We start from the raw sequence: 17,734 nt of genomic DNA, 5'->3' as shown, positions 1-17,734 counted from the left end.
GTTGTGCCACTATATTAGCATGGCTGTGCCTTTAAAAACAGATACAATTGACAATTACAAAAATGATCTAAGACCAAATTTCTGATCAGCCACCTCCCTGGTTAATTTGCAACTAAAACGCCTTCTTGACTTGAGGGTATAACTCTGTTTTGCTGAGTCATCCCTTTACTCCAGCCTCCCTTCTCGTTTTGCTGAACTGTATCATCACAAACTTGCACTTAAAGTCATGAGAGATCCTGTGAGAGATCCTTGGGAGGACAACATGCACACGGTCATCTTAAGCTTTTTTGAACGTGGTCATTTTTCTGGCAGCACAAGTTGCAGTAAAAATCTGTTGAATCACACAAATACACAGGACATGACAGGAAATGATCTCTATGTACTCGCTGTTCTTCCAATTCTGGCTCTGTTCATTTCATGTGTGATATTTGAGAACAGTGGATGACGAGAGTTCCTGTAAGACATCTACAACAGACTTTGAACCACTATTTGATGGAGAAACACAAACACGCTGAAGATAAATTCGAGTAATATGAGGAAAATCTACTTTTCATGTTGGCTTCAACTCATGTCATGGTGTGTGACTAGTTCTGCATTTCAATAAGGCTTGTGGTCTTTATTATTAGATTTTTTTTCTGATCTCCCTTTTGATGATGATGCAGAAAAAAGTCCTGTGGACTCGAGCCAAAAATAACCCCTGAGCATCAGAGATCGAACCTTTGAGAGGTTTACACCGTATACTGTCTTGTTTATACTGCCAATATGCTACACTCCAAATGTGCTCAATAATTAATTTCCAAGTTGATTTTACAAGAGCCAGTCCCGATGCCAGAGGAGGAACAAGTCCAATCCCTTAAAAATAAGAGAGGGTGGAGTAGTGTTCATTTCATGAACTACTTTCTATCAATTAAGTCTCGCTCCTGTGTTCATTTTTCTCATATTTAGTCAGTGATGGTTTAATAAGTCTTTTTTTGTTTTGTCTCGGTCAAAGAAAGCTATTTTTAGTCTAGCTTTAGTGATCAGATTATCTTTTAATTAGTCTCTTTTAGTCATCAGATTAGATTGAACATTTCATTTTAGTCCAATATATTTCAAAGAATAGTCGTCACTTTCCTTCACAGTGTGTGCGCTACAGTGTGGTGTAGACCTGGTATGAGCACACAGCACAAAGAAAATAAATAAAAATCACAGTCTTTAATATCCTGTCTTCTCTCTTTGGAAAAATAAAGAGATTTCTAGAGAAGTTATTATTTTTCAAACTACATTTTAGTCTTGTCTTTTTTTAACAATATCGCATGTTGACATTGCCACGGTTGGTGTTTAATGATCTCAATACTGGCTCATCATCTTCTTGACTTAGCTATGGAGAAAAATATTATATTTCAGTATAGTTTTACTTATTATATTAAGATTAGTGAACAGGAAGAGGGGCGGAGGAGTAGAAAACATGTGTTGAGTGAAATCACATAGTGCAAGTTAATGAGGGTGTTGAGATGACTCACAGGATGTGAGATCGCACCACACTAACTCTGAAGAGGTGTCGACCAAAATAAAAACACTTTGTAAATTACACAAGTCTACACAGGAAAGCCAGGACAAATGAAGCATTTGTTGTGTTGGGTAACTAAATGTAAGTATCACCATCACTTTCACTACAGAGACTTTAAATCTTTTCATCAAGTGTTAAGATTCACAGAATTAAGAGAGAAGAATATTTGTGGTTTATCCTCCGGCTGGACCCCATATCAAGGTGCAAATGCAAAGTTTAACCACATTGGTAGACAGTATTTCTCATGTACAAACTAACGATTATTTTCAGAGTAGATTCCTTTGAATTTTCTTTCAATTCATGGATTTATGGTAAAAAGAAAAAAGTTTTTGATTGATGAAGAATCAACTGATTACCAAGATTTGCGTCAAGTTTTTGACCAATTCTTACATCTTATCACATCTGTACAATCAACATAAGACAGCTCAGATGTTCATTGTACAGATGTGATAAGAAATCCAAACTCCTGTGTCCTTATCTTCTAACGGAGGAACACCAAGGTTTGTTCTTGTATTTTCTGACATTTCCGTTCAGAGGAGGAACTCTGTCCATGATTTCACAAAGCGCTGTTCCCTTCCTCACACATCCTCCGCACCGAGGCCGATGACCACGCAGGTTTTCAGTGCTCAGGGTTTGTGGAGGGGTGGAATTTGTGGGGATTCGTGACTTAGAACTGGGCCAAAGTCTGACGATTTTCCCTCTTAACTTCTGCCGCAGACTTCTTCTAATTGCAGGTGTTTCATTTGTGGAATTTTCCGTGTTGCTTCACTTTCCTCTAATTCACTTCCTCCTCTTGTTTGTGGCCATATCTCCAATGTCAGTGTTTCTGACAATTAATTACAGACAGCTGAAGAATATATTAAACATATAAAATCATAAAAAAGTCAAGTGAGGAAGAATATTCCTAGATGCTTTAGGACCACGTGGTGTTACATTGAATGAATCTATTCTAACATTTCCTTGCATATAACTGCGTGGAGCTGTGGAATTTCTTGTGGTGATAACAATTTTCTATCCGTAATATTAAAATCTACTATTTTTCCAGAATATCTTTTCTGTGTTTGTACATAGACAAGGTTCACAGAGGCTTTAAAAAAAATAACAACATGTACACCATGTACCTAACCTGTCATAAATTTGTTTTTTTTCCTTGCAAATGCTGCTCTGTATTTGGTTTCTAAAATTACCCTTCCCTCTCCCTCTCGTGAAGGTAGTCAATAGCCGACTAGATGCAGGTAAAAAACAGCGTTTTTGTCATTTAAGCCATTTGGAGATTGTCAGGATCCAGGTGGCTGCTGTGAACGATCCTGATTATCCCACCGTGCCACTGCACTATTTTCTACAGCGCGTTTAGTAGTGTGCTGTCATAAGATAACACACAGCCATTCTGGTAATCCGGAGCATGACTGAAAGCAGTGAAAAAGAAAGGTATGGTGGGCTGAGCCGCGTTGCAAAAGTCATTGACACACACACACACACACACACACACACACACACACACAAGGTTTCTCTAGACAACCGAATAAAATGTTCCTGGAGCCGTTTTCTACAACCATGAACAAATTACATCCACATTTTTCTTAACTTCAAATCCAAACCACTGCACATTTTAGACTTCTTTCACGGGGCAACACTTGGACTCTTTATAAATGTATTTAGCTTTTTTAATATAGTTTTTCTTGTATATTTTGTGATATTTCTACCTCTACCCTGATGCCTTGACTCTTGCTGCTGCTGAAACAAGTAAATTTCCCTGGCGTGGGATTAATAAAGTCTTACCTTATACTTCACACACTCTCACACACACACACACACATACACACACACACACACACACACACACACATACACACACACACAATTGTACTTCCATCTCTGAGGACATTTATTTGACATAATGTATTCCATAACCTTAACCTTAAACATTACAATTAAATGCCGAACCCCGACCCGGATCAAAACTTAATTTTGACTCTAAAACCAAGTCTTAATCCCCAGAAACCACTTTGAAATTGTGAAGACCGGTCAAAATGTCCGCACTTTACCAAAATGTCCTCACTTTGCCAAAAATGTCCTCATTTTGCCAAAAATGTCCTTGGGAGGTCAAATTGTCACACTGGTCGTCACAAAGATAGAAATACAAGATAGAAGTGTACACACACACACTTTCCAGTTTAAATGATTTTTTAATTACAATTAATTATAATCATTTATGAAATATAAATAATGAAATGCTTACTTTAAAGAATAAAAAGCCGAAGTCCATTGAATATCCTTGGATTCCATAGTGAGCAATAAACTGCCTGAGGTCACGAAATAATGAAAAGCAATGTAAGTTTATGTATCATGACTTCACTTACCGTCAGCTTTTCTGCAGAAAATTGCTTGAAGGTTGATGCAAACAATTCCTACTCGTGCCCCAACTTTTGATTAATCCCAAACCTATGTTACTAAACCCCCTCTTCAGAATTATTCATACCATAGTTTAAATTGTTGCTGACAAAAGCCATCATCACTGTGCTGGATTCAAATTCAAACATTCACAGGAAAATGTTCACTTTTACCTCCATCTGTATCCTTTATGCATTGAGTTACTGCAAACTAAACATTTTGGTATTGCCGCTGCTTCGCATTAAACAAGCTCAGCTGGAAAAATACAAGTGCCTTTTATTGCGAGGCAGTCACAAGAAACGCTATTTATTATAGAGCGTGGCACTAAAAAGTGATCCTTCATCAAAAATGTGCCTTTAAAACAAAACAAGGGTCATTTTCAGCATTTTATGGAAGCGGATCAGTTTCAAATATGTCGGGGAGTAGTGGGACAAGACGGAGCAGCCACACTGAGCTCTTTCTTAGACGATGATGAAGTCGCCAATAACAGAAACAAAGTGCTGTTATTGTGCACATATAACCTCGACTCCAACTTTTCCACATTTAATGACAGAACCATACAAATGGCATATACTCGATAAGGATTTTCTGATCTGATGGCAGCAGTACAACATCGTCTTCCACTGCTATGGTAAAAGCTTCGTTGGGGAAAAACGTCATTGGTTGGGTTGAAAAGACTATATCATTGATTAATTAGTTGTCATGGTTGCAAAAATACACGGTTGCAAAATATGTGTTCTGCTGTACTGTTAAACAGATGGAACAGGAATTCCAAGGATTAAAACTTTAACAATGACAAAACGAATGTCACCTAATTCTATTCTTGACAAGAGGTCTTAACCTTGAAATAAAAAAAATGTTATCCTGGGTTTGAAGATGAATCCTCACTGTGCAATTGCAAATACAATCACGCTTGTACTCCCTGTACTTATCAGGATCCTCATCAACATCATACATTCTGCAGCCTAAAATCTTTACCTTTATAGTCTTGACCCTCAAAATAGAGAAGTGAGGAGCAGCTCAATTATTGGCACTTTTGGGAAAAAAATCTCACTCACAAGGTGTAAAAACTTAAATTGGTCCTTTAATTAATGATCAAAAGATTTTAGAAAACATACACAATCCCAAAAATGTGCTGGTGAGAAAAATCTGCAGTTTTGATCTGCGTTCAAAAGAACTCTTCATTATTTATTTTTTTCCACCAGGGCGATGAAGTGAACCTGCTGCCAAATTCAGTTATAAGTTTCTCTTCTGGAGTGTGACACTCGTCTCGGAGATATCGCTGTTGCCTGCACAGTCCCTCTGCGCCCGCTCTCCCCAGGACTGCTAATTATCCACCCACCAACTTCTTCACAGACAATGGCACAATTAAAACTTTACCGCTGAATAATCGTTTTACTGGGCACTGGTGTTCAATGACGGTGGGTGTTAAGGAGCCAATGAACCCTCAGGAGCAGAATTACTCCCTGGCAGCCTGGACACTATTCACAGTCCTTGTTTCAGAGAGACAGCGCCTAATAACACTTTGCTCCAGACTGACAGTCCTCAGGACAGTTTACTTTCCTCTCTTGAGGCACCTTGGCGAAGAAATTTAATTTCACAACTAAAGGAACATGCCAAGAATCTTTACACCCCTCTTGACTTCATCAAGAAGGGTGGTTAAAGTCATATAACGGATAACCTGGGTGGCCCAACACTGCAGACACTGCTTCCTGTTATGGACACTGTGATTTGGTAGATTGACAACTGCTGTATGCTGCAACTAGTTTCTGTTTAAACTCTCCATTCTTCTCAATCTCTTCTCTTGAAATGTTTACTTTAGTAAATGTTTGGCCTCTCACTCAAATTTCATATTATTTAAGACTTGCTATTTTCTACTTGGAAACATTCTTAGTAGCGGTGGGTAGCCTGTTGCTGCCTTGTTAGCTTAGCTCTTTGACTCGCCCATAGACTGCGTATAAATATTGATGATGCCACATGATGGGGACAGCTCCCCAAAAGTGGAGCCAAAACCACTTAATTGTCTCCTGGTGGCTGGCTGAGGTATAGGTCATAAATTAAACCATACACATGGTACACCAAACTAAGGCTAGACTAGGTCAAAATATCAAATTATTTTTCTCTTCTGATTGTTTCTGTCATTTAGGCAGTTCAGCAAGTGTTCATGTTCTAAAAAGTTCGGCGGGACTTTAATACCGTGGCTTCACTGCTTGCGTCTGCACGGTAGTGAAAGTGTAGGACAACATGAGACATCACCATTGCAAGATGGCGGCTCCCATATCCGGGATATTTTGGCTTCACTTTAAGCACAGCGGGAGGAAGTGGAGACAGATCATCCATCTTTATTCACAGTCTAGCCTATCAGTCCGGCATCTGGTTACCCTCAACTGAGTGCGCTGCCAATTAACTCAACCATCAACATCTACAGCTCAACAAACAGAATGTTTTTCCCCCCCTATCGAATTTGCTGCTACATTTAGTTTCATTTTGAGGCCTGGCACCTAGTTCCAGCAGCCTCTCTGTAAAGATAAGGACATCAGGGCCTCGCAAGTAGAGCTGAAATGTGTTCACGTACCCCACAAAAACTCACCTCCACTCAGACTTGACCAAAGTTTAAACTGAGAATATATGTATGCTCTATGAATCTCAATAAACCAGCCGTGCACATCTATTTGTCAGACGTGCTCATGTCATTATGCAAGACACAACTCGAGGTCTCTGCAGTTAATACTTTGGCCTCCTCTTCATCTATCAAAGGAAACTCTAAGCAGACAAAATGTGCAGCTGTCTCTGGTCAAATATTGACACGCGGCTCCTGTCGTTGTGACACTGACTGGTAAATTACATTTTCACACTAGAAAGTAAATATCGCCTCTGCGATATTAGAATGGCTGGAAAGAAATTGCTTTTATTGACTTCTTCAAATCCAAGTATTTATGTGAGCAATTATATATATATGTGTGTGTCCTTATCCTGTTTTGACCTGAAGGTTGCAGTCATTATCTTTTGGGTTAGTATAAAAGCTAACAGGTCCTATATGGGTTGGTTTCAATTAAATCAAGATGATAGATAATTGTGTTTAAATAGTCATTCAGTTCGATTTTTCTTCACTTTAGATGTTTAGATTCCTAACAATTGCATAATACCATCAGTGATGCATCTGTTAATTGTTCAATTAATTATGCAGCATGAAAACAAGCCTTAATTGTCACTTCCATAATATACACTCAGCATACATAGTAGCGAAATACCGTTCACCACGGATCAGAGATGCGAAGGGTGAAGCCTCCATTTTGACCAGCACCCACCTACATCTGCAACCATGCACTGGTACAAGCTTTCAATCACACTATATCGATGCGCCAATGCATACCACGCTTTATCGTCTATTTTACTAAATGGACCATAATTTACAAAATGAACATCATTTTGTTTCGGAAAAGACTTGAAACTAGCAATTGAACCATGAACTCCTCGCAAAAATATTTTACTGAGGTTATAAATCAAGAGAGAAGTGGAGTGATTTTCTTATAGACTTCTATATAAACAGACCATCTTTTTGGAACCAGTATAGTCTCCCTCTGCTGGTCATTCCGGAAAATACAGGCTTCAGGGCACTTCAGGGCATTGGCTTCATTTTACTAACCAGGTAAATACGTCCATTTCTATAGTCTATGATTGAAACCAAAGACATCTAAAAACAACAGGGGATATGGATGGATGGTAGGGAAGGTGTACATTTAAGTTAAAACTACACAATTTTCTTTGGGAATAAAGATAATAAAAAAACTTCTGTTGTTATTACAATTTCAAAATTGACCAGGATCAATCCATTAAAACCTTAATTCATTTAACAACCACAATTCATTGTGAGGCTAAGATTTGTGGATGAGTCTCCACACCCAAAGTCAGCAGCATGACGGGGCAACCTGACCTACATGTCCCCTTTGCCCCAGTCATCTTGTCTTCCTGACAGGTTTTTGAAACATGTCATCCGTGAGACAAGAATGAAAGAGACGGCTTAGACACAAAGCAAGCAAGGAGGGAAAACATCCCACACATAAACAGGGGGGTAGGTAGTGGGAGAAACTAGCGGCTGAGAGGTGTCGTCACATCACACTCCAGCTTCCCTTCCAACTCTCAAGCATCCTCCAGTGGCCTGTAAGTGCCGCCACAGTGTGTCCCTCTGGTCCTGGAGAACATAAAACCCCCACGACCGCCCATTGTCCCGTTGTCCTCTCGCAGACAAATAGCAGTGCACAAAAAGTTGTCACCGGCACCGAGAGAGAATGCATTGTTTTACCTGGGGGGATGCCGCATTTAAACACTGTGATAGTTTCACCCTTCAGCCATCGTTTTCAGGAGCATCGGCGAGAGAGAGTTCAGATGATAGCCCTCACTTTGGAACACTCTGCTGCACTCCACCATGGGATGTGAACCACACACCTCCTGATTACTGCTGCGAGGTCTCCGGAGGGCCACTCCTCACTCCGCTGTCCAGTTCAATTACACACTAGGCATTGAAGACATGTAAAGGAATCTGTTAGAATGCCCTGAGTCATGTCTGTCTATACACCTACATAGTTCTGCACCGTGAACAGCTTTGTTTGACAAGGCCACAAATTGGTCAAGAACATGCAATATGGTTTTCCATTTATTTCCTAGTCCATCATCAGAGTTTCAACTGTGGGATAAGGCGGAGGTGAGGCCAATCCTTTCTTCATGGACCAAGTTTTATTCACGGGGGCAAAGTTGGAAGAACAGTATTGTCTTAATATTAATGTCATACTTAGAACTAAAAGGCCCAAAGTGTGTGTGTGTGTGTGTGTGTGTGTGTGTGTGTGTGTGTGTGGTGGTGGTGGGGGGGTGGGTGCGCGCAGTTTGGTGGCTCCTAACTTGCTTATTGACAATGCAAGAAGACACAAGTCCATATTTATTTGATGATTAAATAAGTTTGCCAATATTTGCTTGAGTAATTTATTTTAACAAACACTTCTACACATCTTTGTAACTTAGTTGATGTAGCAGTACTTTTTTACAATTTCTTTTATTCAACCTTTTATTCTTTACACCCCATGTGCTTTTAATATTGTTCACACAAATGCTGTAGGACTGATTTACTTGCATATCAAGTTTTGCATATTACACTGCTTAAATATCTTGGAGACGATAAGAAAGAGACAGTAGGAATAACAGCGTCATGAAACCCAACATACCTGGGGGAATGAGTTTGTGTATCACGTGTTCGTTTGACTTCAGAATGAAATCTTCCTGGTGGAGTTTTCTACAACTATAAACCACTTATTTTACTATGTAATTGACAGTCTCGAACTCTCATCCTCTTGAACAAACTCACACACTGACGTCTGAGCATGCAGGCCTGAGGGACCTGCAGGCCGTGTTGTACGGGGGGGTTTTGATCCTCATCACTGAACTTGAGAGACCCACTTCTGCGAGTTGATTATGACATGGATGCTAACGGTGATTCAGCTTCAAAGTGTGTAATGTTCCCTTTTTAGTGAGTGTAACCTCAAACAAGACAGTATAGTTAGGAGTCATGCTGCATTGATCTGCCACTGCAGCAAACACTTAACGCCACCACAGGCCTCCTGGGAGTCCGACTGCAGCCACGATATGTAGTCAAGCCTGAGAGCATGTGTTATCATTGCATCGAAGCGATTAGGGAGTTTGCTGAAGATGGGTGAGTCATAGATGCGGCGGAAAGCACTGACAAGCTTTGATGGCATCCTGAAGTTTTAGGTCAGAGTTCGTTGCTATTTATATGCTGAGGACATGTTCGGTTCTCCATCCTCCAAAGGTCATTCTCATTAAACTCTGTAAGAGCAGAGCTGGCCTCATATTTACTGTAAGTTTTCTCACACACGGCTGCACAATTTTCTCTGCCTTTTTAGTATCTTAATGGCAGGAAATAAACAGCATGACAAAGAAATGACTTCATCAATCTGGTGGGTTTTTTTCAAAATGTTTGCTACATGTCTTAAACAGCTTTGACTTCAGACAACCTGCTGTCAGCTAATTTGTACCTTTTACTGTTTGAGTGCGGTGGACAGCGGAGTTGGAGGAGAGGCTTGTCGATGTGTGGCAAGAAAGTGAGTGCCTGACGCATTTTTTAAATCACTATAGAGCATAATTACCAATCGACCAACTAAGTTTTATTACCGATGGAGCAAATTTTAGCAGTAGGACAGTCTCCATCTTGTCTGTTCTTTTGTTTGCACCTTTTTTCCTCATGAAATCATGTGAGAGGTGACGTGAAATGGTGCGTCACTCCGAACGATAATCTTAATAATATCCTGCGATGTGAAGTGTGTGCATGTTTGAGGTTAGAGAGGAGAATATCTGCAACAATTCTCCTCCAATAAGTGACACAACCCAATTTCAAAATCGGTGAGGATTTTTTCAATCACCTGCAGTCTGAGCCCATGCCGCTTTAGTTACGTTGCCAATCCTGTCAAGTTTAGCTCACTGTTTACAGTGATAATGCATAGTTATATTCAAAAGTGTGGGTCTTTGGTTTCACACACAAGTAACAAAAGTAAGGCCACTCACCCGGCACCCGTGGATTTTGTGTGTGGAAGTGTACACCTACAATTGCAGATTTTATCACTGTGTTGTGAGGGGGTTTCTTAATTGTGGCCAGTGTTCGGAGCTTATTTTGAGTCATGAATTTTAGTTTTAGAGGAGAGATTACAAACTGAATGCTGGTAATGCAGATTGTATTACATCTTTTGAAAAACAGTGCTGCGTTGGTGTTGTTTCTCCCCCAGAGGCAAAAAAAGAAAGAAAGAATGAAGCACCAATTCAGCATGTTTTAATTGATTTCAATTTCAAAGTCAGTCAATGACCTTTAAGATACTTCTCTTCACAGGATTTTATGCTTCCAGGAGCATTTTTTTTACAAACCAGGTCGCCTGGTGAATGATGCATCAGAAGCACAAAAGACGGAGAACAAATGAAATCAGTTGATTAATAATAAATAAGAGTTTGCAATTTGCTTCAGGAAAGCAGGTCAGTCATCAGTTACCTTACACAGCAGGTCTGGCAGAACATTATATTGATCCGCACTGTGCTGGGTGTACACAATCAATTATTGACACAAACATTTAGCTCCACTGTGGTGGCTCAATAACGCGAGACAGGATTCTTTTATATTGTTGATTCTCCATTTTCAAGAATGTGCCCACTGTTGTATCTCCATTTAATTTAATTTTGTTAAAAAATTTAAGACTGCTCACAACATGTTCCAAAAAGATGCTCTACATTTTGTAATAATAAGCCAAATGGTTTGTCAAATCTTTCAAGCTCATCGTCAGAAAATAACCCACATTTCACCCAGATGCAGTATGATAATTCAAACATCTCAAACGGCAAATGGCAGTGCAATCTATCACATATTTATCACCACGTGTGTTTTGGCGTATGTGCAGATCCGTGGTCATAGAGAAAGGCAGCCTGTCGGGGTTCAGGTTGCCAGTTCTGCTTGATTGTTACAATCAGACTGAAGAAGTGTCACGTGGCAGTGAAGTGGTCCTCCAGTCAAAATTGTCCTCCGGAGTGATTTCTGAATTTCTCATGTGAGACATGAGACTGGATAAAGGAGACATTATTCCAGTTTTCATTTTTAAAATGTAAGAGGATGATACCACAAACACCACAATGTAGAAGCCAGAGTAAAGGACTAGACTGACACAGAAATGACGGTTTCTGTGAGGCTGGAAATGTTTTTTGTGTGTGTGTGGGTTGGTGGGTTGAAAGTTGGTAACCTGGTTAAAAAGAAGACTTTATATTATAAAATTTGTGTTTATTTTCAGGGTTCAAAAGTAAAGAAGATTATTGTTTCTAAAACTGATACCTGTGCGATGTTTTGGAAGAAGAATGACGAGTTATTTTATGATGTCATCCCAGTTGATGCCATGATCAAAGGCACACACATACACACAACACACTCCTTTTGATCTTTGATCCCATCGCATATAACGGGAAGGGAATTCTCTCAGAATCCCAATTGAGTTATAGCAGACACAGTTTTAAACAAAAAAGAGGTGAGACACTAAGTTACTTGACCACATTTGAAAATAAAAAAACTAAAAGAGCAGCGGGAGCTGGTACAGCTTAGTGGGTTACACCGCTGACTTTTGTATAGAAGGTCGGGGTTTGATTCCAGGTCATCCCAGTGTGGGCCCTTAGGCAAGGCCTTTAAAGCTTCCAGCTTAGATGACTGTACAATCAATTTCTTGAGGAATTCTTGCTCTTCGGCAAATAAATATGCGGCGCACGGCTGCAGCTGAAGGATACTTTCCCAACTTCCCAGAGATGGCAGTGGAAAGAGATTTGAGAAGTCTGGTAGAGACTTTTCGGAGTGAAATAGCTCATAAGAAAGACATTATTCAAGAGCAGTCCAAAACAATTCTGTGCCTCATCTTGGGCATTGGGCAGATGCAGGACTCTGCAAACCTGATGCGGCTGGAGGCCTTTAAAAGGGAGAATTTACTTCACCAGGAACTGTGGAAACTGCAAACTAAGTTTAATGACGCGATTTCAGATTGTGAACTAAAGATCTCAGAAAGTGGTCTCAGACAGAAGATCTCACAATGGAATGATCTGAAAAACGAACTCAAACGACTTAAACTTCAGTTTCGCACTGAAAACAATCTGCCTCTTGAGAACCATCCTACTTACTTCAACCTGGTTAAGGACTTTCAAAAAGAAATTCAGGACCTCAAAGAGCAGCTCCAGAGGGAGCAGAACAAGTCTGCAGCTTCAGTTGCCTTGGAGAGGGAGAACAGGGATTTGATTACTGAAATACAACAATTTACAAAGAGCTGCAGAGAGAGCTTGACTTTCACAGATTTGACCGAAAAAGACATGGCCAAGAGCGTAGAGAAAGTTACTGTGAAGATTCAAGAAGATCAAATTCAGGTGCCCCAAACATCAGCACATCTGGTTGGATCTGCTGCGTGCCAGGTCTTGAGTGATGTCTTAAAGCAGCTTAGGATGTGCTTTGAAGGGTTTAAGGAAGAAATAGCTCAGAAGGATACTGTCAACAAAGAACAGTTCAAAACAATTCAGTGGCTCAACACTAAGGTTAGAGAGATACAGGATTGCAAGACCCAACAGAAGCTGAAGGCCTCTGAAAGGCAGAATACCTTCCTGCTGAAACTGGAGGAGAATGTACAAAAATCCAATGGAACTACACCAGAGAATGAACAAACAATCTCAAATTATGAACAAAAGATCTCGGAGTATGAGCAAATAATCTCACAGAAGGACCAAACAATCTCACAGCATGAAGAAAAGATCTCGGCGTATGAACAAGTAATCTCACAGAATGAACAAAAGATCTCACAGCATGAACGAAAGATCTCACAGCACGAAGAAAAGATCTCGGAGTATGAAGAAAAGATCTCGGTGAAGGACCCAAGGATCTCTAAGTATGAACAAAAGACCTCGGAGTATGAAGCAGTAATCTCACAGATGAACCAAACAATCTCACAGCAAGAACGAAAGATCTCACAACATAAAGAAGTAATCTCAGACAAGGACCCAACGATCTCAAAATATGAAGAAAAGATCTCAGAGTATGAACAATTAGTCTCAAAGATGGAACAAACAATCTCACAGTATGAAGAAAAGATCTCGGAGTATGAAGAAAAGATCATGGAGAAGGACCCAACGATCTCTAAGTATGAACAAAATAATTCGGAGTATGAACAAGTAATCTCACAGCATGAACGAACTCTCTTACAGCATGAAGAAAAGATCTTGGAGTTTGAACAAGTAATCTCACAGAAGGACAGAACAATCGCAAATTATAAACGAAAGATCTCACGGCATGAAGAAAAGATCTCAGAATATGAAGAAGTAATCTCACAGAATGAACGAATAATCTCACAGCATCAACGAAAGATGTCACAGCTTGAAGAAAAGATCTCGGAGTATGAACAAGTAATCTCACAGAATGAACGAACAATCTCACAGCATGAACGAAAGATCTCACAGCCTGAAGAAAAGATATTGGAGTATGAACAAGCAATCTCACAGAAGGACCTAAGGATCTCACAGCATGAACAAAAAATCTCAGAGCATCAAAAAATAATCTTACAGAAGGACCGAACAATCTCAAAGTATAAACGAAAGATCTCACAGCATAAAGAAAAGATCTCGGAATATGAACAAGTAATCCCACAGAAGGACCGAACTATCTCAAAGTATGAAGAAAATATCTCGGAGTATGAGCGAGTAATCTCACAGAATGAACAAACAATCTCACAGCATGAACGAAAGCTCTCACAGCATGAAGAAAAGATCTCGGCGTGTCAACGAATAATCTCACAGAATGAGCAAACAATCTCACAGCATGAACGAAAGATCTCAGAGTATGAGCATCTAATCCCACAGAACAAAGGAAAGATTTCACAGCACGAAGGAAAGATCTTGGAATATGAACAAGTAATCTTGCAGAAGGACCCAATGATCTCAAAGTATAAACATAAGATCTCACGGCATAAACAAACAATCTCACAGCATGAACAAAAGATCTCGGAGTATGAACAAGTAATCTTGCAGAAGGACCCAACGATCTCAAAGTATAAACAAAAGATCTTAAGGCATGAACAAAAAATCTCACAGCATGACCAAAAGATCTCAGAGTACAAAGTACAGGGCTATATGTTCGATGACCACAAGGTCTCAAGTCCCGAGCTGCAGGTCCGAGATCACAGGCTATGGGTCCCAGACCACAAGGTCTCAGATAATTCGCCAGAGACTCTTGGTGAAAGTGATTCGTGGTCTGATTCATGGTCCACAAATAATGAACCACATGTCCCAGACCACAAGGTCTCAGATAACAAGCCAGAGGCCCTTGGCCAAAGTAATTCATGGACTGATCCATGGTCCTCAGACGATGAACCACAGGTCCGAGCCGATAAGCAACAGGTCACCGAACAGGGGGTCTCAGATCACAAGCCAGATGGTCTTGGTGAAAGTGATTTGTGGTCTGATCGTTGGTCCTCAGATGATGAAACACAGGTCCGAGTCCATAAGCAACAGGTCACAGAGCAGGGGGTCTCAGATCACAAGCCAGCTGTCCTTGGTGAAAGTGATTTGTGGTCTGATCGTTGGTCCTCAGATAATGAAACACAGGTCCCAGACCAAAAGCCAGAAGTCCTAGATCATGAGCCACAGGTCCCAGACCACAAGCCACAGGTCCAAGACCACAAGCCACAAGTCCTAGACCATGAGCCACAGGTCCCAGACCATGAGCCATGGGTCCCAGACCATAAGCCACAGGTCACAGAACAGGGGGTCTCAGATCACAAGCCAGATGGTCTTGGTGAAAGTGATTTGTGGTCTGATCGTTGGTCCTCAGATGATGAAACACAGGTCCCAGATTACAAGCCACAGGTCCTAGATCATGAGCCACAGGTCCTAGACCATGAGCCACAGGTCCCAGACCATAAGCCACAGGTAACAGAGCAGGGGGTCGCAGATCACAAGCCAGATGGTCTTGGTCAAAGTGATTTGTGGTCTGATTGTTGGTCCTCAGATGATGAACCACATGTTCCAGGCCTCAAGATCTCAGATCAAAAGCCAGAGGGTCTTGGTCAAAGTGATTTGTGGTCTGACTGTTGGTCCTCAGACAATGAAACACAGGTCCCAGGCCACAAGCTACTGGTCCCAGACCATGACCCACAGGTCCCAGAACGCAAACTACAGGTCCCAGACCATGAGCCACAGGTCCAAGACCACAAGCTACAGGTCCAAGACCACAAGCCACAGGTCCCAGACCACAGGGTCCCAGACCACAATGTCTCAGACCATGCGTCAGACGTCTCAGACAACCAGGTCTCAGACCATGAATCAGACATCTCAGACCACGAGGTCTCAGACCAAGAATCAGACGTTTCAGACCAAGAGTTCTCAGACCATGAATCAGACGTTTCAGACCACAAGGTCTCAGACCATGAATCAGATGTTTCAGACCACGAGGTTTCAAACCATGAATCAGACATCTCAAACCATGAATCACACGTCCTAGATGAATCAAGGGTCTCAAACCATGAATCAGACGTCTCAGATGAATCAGGGGTCTCAAAGCATAAATCCGAAGAAGAGCAATGCTCAACAAAAAAGAGGAAAGAACTGAAAGGGTGGAAGAAATTTTTTAAGAACCTCAAACCAAAGCATTGTAAAAAGAATTAGAATTTAAGTAATAGTTTTATAGTTTGGAAATATGCGTGTGAAGAGGTGATATACTGTATGTTGTCATTATGCGCCTTTGTGTTTTTTCTTGGTGCTCCAGTGTCCCCACAATTCAATAAAAAAAATGTTTTAAATAAAAGCGCTGATGAAAAATGTTGTATAGTCAATATTTATGCGATTACTGTGAGTACTGTTGATGTCATCATGTGATGCTTTTGGCTGATAAACAACTCCATACAAACGTCTTGCTGGTCGAAAGCCAGTGATTCCATCAACACTTGGCAGATGCTGTCATTTGTTCAGCTTTTCAACAAAATCACACTCTCTGGTTTCAAACAGCGGACATTTATGAGCTATTGCTGCTGTAAATAGAAGGATTGTTGCATACAGGGGAGCAATAAATATCAAAAACAAGTTGAACAATAGTTAAGGTAAGGGTAAGGGGCTAGGGAATTCATTATGTCAATGAGTGTCCTCACAACTATAGAGAGACAAGTGTGACCGTGTGTGTGTGTTTGTGTGTGTGTGTGTTTATTAAGGCAATTTTTGTTCCAACAGAACCTGTAGGTGTAAACCTGATAAAAGCCAGGTACCTCAGCACCAAACATCAAATAAAAACCAACATATATTCAGAGTAGCGTGATGCTGTTTACAGATGGAAAAAAAACCTGTAGTTAAGAAAACACCTCCGTACAATTTTTCAGGAAATACAAGGCTTTGTACATAGTACGGTTTAGTTAATTAGAGTGCTGTGAGTTTTCATGCATATAAAGGAAAGTGCTCCTGTGGCTGGACTACCTCAGTTGTGTTGATGTGAAACATCAAAGCGCTGTTATATACGAGAGTGGTTTTTCTTTTTCATAATGAAGCTGCTATCGGGATGGAACAGACTGCATCCTACTACAAAAGGCTGAGGCAGCGACACAGAGGAAATATCTTAATGACTAATTACATTTTAAGATGTGCAAATTGTTTATATTCAAAGCTGTGACTGTGCTTTAATCCTCTGAGCAAAGAACAATATCATTACATAATCCCACACCACCCATATGGGCTATTTTACATAAGACAAATTAGTAGAGCTTTTTAATTTTCTGATTGTGCGGCAAACAAACTTTGCACACACGAAGAAAAGTTCATTATTGGAAGAATATCTTTGGGATTGCATTTAAGAGGGGATCACAAAATTGAGGAATAAATAGTGTTTTGTGGCTGCAGTGGGCTAAACGCCCGGCGTTGACATGTTTGCGTGATTGCATTACGCTGAGAGATTACTCGAGTTCTGACGCTCGTTTTAGAGGCACCCAGAGAGCAATGCAGTGTGTCATGACATATCAAATGAAATTCTGCTGCTGTAGAATATATTAGACTGCTTGTCAGGGTGGAAATAATGATGCAGTCACGCTTTATCAGCGCTTTCAAAGGCTTGTCATAAGCGATGAAATATGGTAATTGTATTTTTAATATCGGCGCGCCCAAAGTGGGGTTGGTGAGCGATGCGGCATTCTCAGTAAATCTTGGGGTTTACCAATAAATCAGCAGTTCATGTGAACTGTTGGCTTGTTTAATGGC

Source organism: Scophthalmus maximus, chromosome 13 (genome assembly GCF_022379125.1).
Source record: "Scophthalmus maximus strain ysfricsl-2021 chromosome 13, ASM2237912v1, whole genome shotgun sequence".
Taxonomy (NCBI): domain Eukaryota; kingdom Metazoa; phylum Chordata; class Actinopteri; order Pleuronectiformes; family Scophthalmidae; genus Scophthalmus; species Scophthalmus maximus.
This window is presented reverse-complemented; position numbering follows the sequence as displayed.